The following is a 6,128-nucleotide window of genomic DNA, read 5'->3' on the forward strand; positions in this document are numbered from 1 at the left end:
AATGAAGTGTCTCATTTTCCTTTGTGTTTTAAATATGTGTTGTTTGTTTTCTTTACATAGTACATTTTATGTTGACTCTAGTGATATGACATGCTAGTGAAATTTTTAGCCAGATCTTAAAATCCAGTTTAAGCATGAACATTGAATCAGAGGGTTAAAGTTAGAAAAAGAGAGCATATGAGAAAATAGATAGAGTGCTGAGACATTTGGTGACAAGTTAAGGAAATTATTTTGAGAATCACAAGAACAACTTGGTCATCGATCGAAAGGCAAGTCCCAATTAGGTCAAGTAGTGGACGTGTGATCCCTATATCAAGAGAAAAAAGAAAATAAGCAGCTCCGCGAAAGCATGAGTCATTCGATGTAAGGAATGTACAACAATGGCGGAGTTTGTAGAAGAAGTAGCGACGCACAGACTCAATCTGCTTAAAAAAATGTCGTAAATGATCTTCATCTCTCACTTTCATATTACATGATATGTACTTGCATTTGAAAGCATTTCATTCTGCTATCCAAATATCGTGTCATCCTTTGTTTACCTCATTTGAGCTTCAGTCCTATTTTATTTCATACCCCTATTTTAGAATCGATATAGTCAGCAAAGCTCAAAAGAAAAGTGTCGAGCAAAACAATAGATTCAGAAAAAGTCCAAAAAAAAAGAGAAGAGAAAAAAATATGTCCAAAAAGAAAAAAAGTGTCAAGACAAATAGAGTCAGAAAAATCCAAAGACAAAAGAGTCAACAAAAGAAAAAAAATTAGAATCAAGTGAAAGAACAAGATGCCAGAACTACGCATGACCTGATTGTCCTCTCTCGGGGGTGAGATACGTAGGCTACCCTACTAAGGGCTCGGTCCAACCAAATAAATAATTTAGAATCATCCAGTCAAAAGAAACTGGGGCATGAGTTAATCCTCATTTGTTTGAGTCGATTCCAAAAGTTGTAAGTCCTAACCCACTTCAAGTGTCGTTTGGGACTCATGCCATTCTTTCTTTCTAACCCTATCCAAAAGCCAAGTTACAACCAAAGAAAGACCTTCAGTCAATCTTTGAGAATGTTAAGGCTAAGCATGCAATGGATATGATGACGCATTTTGGGAATTACTTGTCTTCCTCAGCATAAGGAATCAAGAGAGAAATAAAATATGAGAGAGTTTTATTGGTGAAAACCCTCACAGGCACTGTAAGGCGATAGTAAGTTGAGAGAGATAAAAATGAGAGAGTCTTATTTGTGAAAACCCTCACAGGCACCGTGAGACGATTGTGAGTTGGGAGAAATGAGAATAAGAGAGTCTCATTAGTAAAAGCCCTCACAAACACCATAAGATAATGGTGAGCTGAGGAAAAGACCCTTCAAGCCGTCACTATCCGAATGAGGTCTGAATGCAATTGGCCTAAGAGAGCAACTCAGTTTCAAGGCCATTAACTCAACAACAATTGGTAGAAAGTTTGGATGGAAAGATCAGGTAGCTTAATCCAAAATGCATGGCATAATCATTAGAGTTGACTGTCATGTCTAGAAAATTTTTTCATTTCTTTGTTTCAAATGGGGACACTCATTGTCTTTTCTTTCTTCTCTTTATTTTTATTTTGTTTTCTTGAGTCAATTGTCCAAATAAAAGTCATTGTCATTTTTCTCTTGTCTTTGAGTCAAGTTCGTGTCAAAATAAGTGAGAAAGATTTCAAAACTGGCTACCAGCTTCTTCAATTGCACAAAGCAAGACAAAGGGGCCACAACATGCTAAAGACATGATTGTGAGCCAAAACAAGGCATGCAGAAAGTTTTGTCAACCGAAAAGTCTGGGAACTCATGGAAATATCAAGGTTCAAAGGGTTTATCTGAAAGCATGACAAAGCAGGGATATTGTATTTGTTTTAGACTTACTCTTAATAATCGGAGTTTGGGTCAATGATGCAGCAAGTCAATGACATATGCTAATGGTTGGAAGCGAGGTTAAATGTGACCGTGGCAATAGCAATTTCCACAAAAGCCAAAGCCACAAACCAACCACCATGTTTTTAAACCAACAAGTTTTCTTTGTATAAAATAGGAACACATGCTATCTTCGAATCAAGGATTTCAAAGCCTAAACATCAAGGGCCGTAATATTCTCACTTCTACAAATGAAAGAGGCAATGTTGCTGCACATATTTGGTATTCAAATCCATGGTAATTTAAGCGACATTTGTAAGGAGACGCACTTCCTTGTTTTGGTAATTCTAGCAACATTTATAAAGAGACGCACTTCTTTGTTTGGGTAATTCCAGTAATATTTGTAAGGAAAAACACTTCCTTATTTGGTAAATCCAGCAACATTTGTGAGGAAACATACTTTCTTGTTTGGTAATTCAAGCGGTATTTGTAAGGAGATGCACTTCCTTGTGTGGAAAATTCAAGCAACATTTGTAAGGAAATGCACTTCCTTGTTTGATAATTCAAGCAACATTTGTAAGGAGACACACTTCCTTGTTTGGTAATTCGATTGACATTTGTAAGGAGACGCACTTCCTTGTTCGGGTAATTCCATCAACATTTGTAAGGAGACACACTTCCTTGTTTGGGTAATTCCAGCAACATTTGTAAGGGGACACACTTCCTTGTTTGGATAATTCAAGCAACATTTGTAAGGAGACACACTTCCTTATTTTGGCAATTCAAGAGCTATCATAAGGAGACGCACTTCCAAAGGAGACACACTTTCTTGTTTTGGTAATTCAAGAAACATTGGAGATGCACTTCCTTGCTTGGGCAATTCAAGCAACATTTGTAAGGAGATGCACTTCCTTGTTTGGTTAATTCAAGAAACATTTATGAGGAGACGCACTTCCTTGTTTGAGTAATTCAAGCGGCATTGGTAAGGAGACGCACTTCATTGGTTTGGTAATTCAAGCAGCATTGGTAAGGAGATGCACTTCCTTGTTTGATAATTCAAGCAACATTGGTAAGGAGATACATTTCTTTGATTGGGTAATTCGAACTTTGCTTTTGGGTAATGCACTTCCTAGCAGTCCCCTTGATTTCTAGAAAATGCACTTTCTAGTCAAGTTATTGCACTTAATCCTTTGGAGACGCACTTTCTTGCTAGTTTTCATTTGTTAGGTGACACACTTTTTAACTAAAACTTGTATCTCTAGAAGACGCACTTTCTAGTTAGAATCCCTCACTTTAATTCTTAGGAGACGCACTTCCTAGACTTGGTTGTTCAATTTTACTCTCAAGAGATACATTTCTTGGTTAGAGTCTTGATTCATCATTACAACATGCAAGTAGGTATGATGTGACTTTCCCAAAAGTCTTCTGATAATAAACTGGGGAAAAAATTTAATTCTTTTTTTTGAACTTTACTTTTCTGGCAAATGAAATTTCTCTTTATAATAATTCTTGTTTTGGATAATTTTCTTTTAGTTTTGATGTGATTTCAGGTGCCCTCCTGAAGAACAGGGTGAATAAATGAAAAGTCAAGCAACAAGCTGAAGAAGTTGAAAACAAAGCAACAAGTTGAAAAGATGAAAGTTAACGGATTGAAAAATAGCAAGTCAGGAGCCCGCCTGAAGAACAGGGTGAAAAAATTGAAAGTTAAGCAATGAGGTGAAGCATTGGAAAACCAAGCAACAAGTTGAAGAAATTGCAATTCAGGAGCCCGCCTGAAGAATAGGGTGATGAAACTTAAGTCAGGAGTCCAACAGAAGCTGTATAGATAGGATTTTTGTACTGTCATTTATGTTTTAACTTGTAATTTTTATTTTTGATGTAATGACAGAGTCATGGACCGGAGCCTCGACGGGACATCACTCGACTCTCCAACTCGGTCATCCTTTTTCCTTTTGTTTCTTCCCTGTGAATAATGGCCGGGTCAAAATTCTGTCTCGTTGTCTACTTCTTTGTATGAAAACACTTTGTGTTTACCTGCAAAGATGTAGACACATAATTTTGTCCCTCCCGGAAAGCATTCTTACCATTTTACCCTCGTCTTAGTGTGTGCCCTTACCCGTGTGATAACCCCTTCACAAAAAGACAAAAATAATAATTTCTAACTAATTTTATCTTATTCTAAAACCCCTCCCTATTAAAAATGACACATCACCATCACTACCCTAACTATCCATGTGATCCCCCCCTTCCTTTTCTTGTCCACAAAGAAAGAATATATGGGGGACCTACTAAAATTCCCACATCATAACAAATCCATGCCCATTATAAAAGAAAAATTCTAAGAGGGAAAAAGGAGGGCTCATTCTTTGATCATCATCTTCTCCATAATAACAACAATCACAAAATAATCTTCCTCACAAGAACAACAACAACAATAAAAAAAACAAAAAAAAAAACAAAAAAAAAAGGGCGCCGGTGAACAGTACTAGTGAACAGTAACCAGTGAATAGTATCGGTGAACAGTATCGGTGAACAGTACCGGTAAATAGTAACAGCGTAAAAAGTGACGGTGAATGGGTCATTATTTGTCGAGTTGGATTGTTGGTATTAAGGTTCGGTTCGAGGTTTCTGGGTGCAGACTCTCTTTATTCGAATAACATTGAGTTTGAAAGCTTCAAATTTAAGGTCCAATTCTTTATTCTCTTTCATTTAATTCTTATGTGATTGCGATTGCGTGTGATTCGATACCATAGTTTGTTTGTTGATGTGAACTGTTGGTGACATTTGGGTGTGTGATGTGCTAATCATGATTGGTGAATTTTCGTTATTCTCGATTGGTGGATTGTGTATTGAAATGGGTTAATCACGTGGTTGAGAATGAATTAGGGTGAGGATTAAAAATGGAGGAAAATGAATATTGATTAATTTTGATGTATTGATAATGTTGAACATGATAGAATTGTGATATGTTGAACTTGGTAGGCAAACATAGGCCGGGTAGGCAAATCTAGGAACAACGATTTGTTGGAGTGTTTGAATATGTGCGTGAATGATACTTTCTACTTTATTGCACGAAAAGTTTAAATTGTACTCATTTGGCCGGGGAATGCCCCGAAGGATTTGTATTGATTTATCTAGGGAATGCCCCGAAGTAGCATGTACGCAAAGAAGGCTCGTGATCAAGTCCCGGAACGTGGGGTGGAGTTTAGTTTAGGATTAGTTTAGAATAGAATAGGTTTTATATTTCAGCACCTCTTTTATTTTGGATTGTATAATTTGGACTGAACATTATTTTGGTTTGTTTTGAATTTTGTGTGATTTGTTTGTTTTCTTATTTTGTGTGTTTATGTGGTTTGTATATTTGTAATGTCAAATTAGTCGATACGCTCCACCAAGTGACCGTGGTCGAACCACGGGATCGAGGGGTGCCTAACACCTTCTCCTCGGTCAACAGAATTCCTTAGCCGGAATCTCTGTTCGCGGATCAGTTTTTAGAGTCAAACCTTTTCGAAAAGGATTTTCCAAAGGTGACTTGGCACACCGGATTATGCCAAGTGGCGACTCTGAATAAGAAAAAATAATATAAATAATCCTTTTTTTTTGAAATAATTTTTTTTCATTTTTGTCACCTTAATAATAAAACCCTTTCAAAACTAAAATACGATCTTTTGGATGTTGAAAAAGGGGCGTGACAGACCTTTTCTTGTTTAAGTAAATTTTCTTCAAAGAAGGAAAGAAGTGCCCTATATTTAATCTGGATCTTTTACTCTCAAAGAAAGAACGAGTCCAACTGCAAATACTTAAATTTTGTCATTCTTAAGTCAATGTACAAATCTCTTCCACAAAAATTTCATACGATCTTGTCATTTACTTTGAGAAAATAATTTCTTTACTATATTTTCTATGACAGACACGTCTTTTTAATTTGAATTGTCAATTCAAGTGAAAGTATTTTTCACTCTAATAGCTATGAATCATTCAACTTTTATTCTCTTCAATTTAATTTTAATTTTTCATTTTGATGTGACGACTTAAACTTACTCGAGACTTAGTTTACATTTAAGTCTTCCTCTACTTTTTTAACTTTTTTTTTATAAAAAAAATGGTGTTGGTCTCCAAAGTAAGAAAGGAAAATAAAAATTCAAGTTTTTGTAATGCGAGAAAATTTGGCTAATAGATCTCTTCAAGTTTTCAATTAGCAAAATAGTCTATTTTCATTTTCTCATTTTAAAACAAAATAAAAAAAAATGACTTTAA

Source organism: Capsicum annuum, chromosome 11, assembly GCF_002878395.1.
Source record: "Capsicum annuum cultivar UCD-10X-F1 chromosome 11, UCD10Xv1.1, whole genome shotgun sequence".
In the NCBI taxonomy this organism is placed as follows: domain Eukaryota; kingdom Viridiplantae; phylum Streptophyta; class Magnoliopsida; order Solanales; family Solanaceae; genus Capsicum; species Capsicum annuum.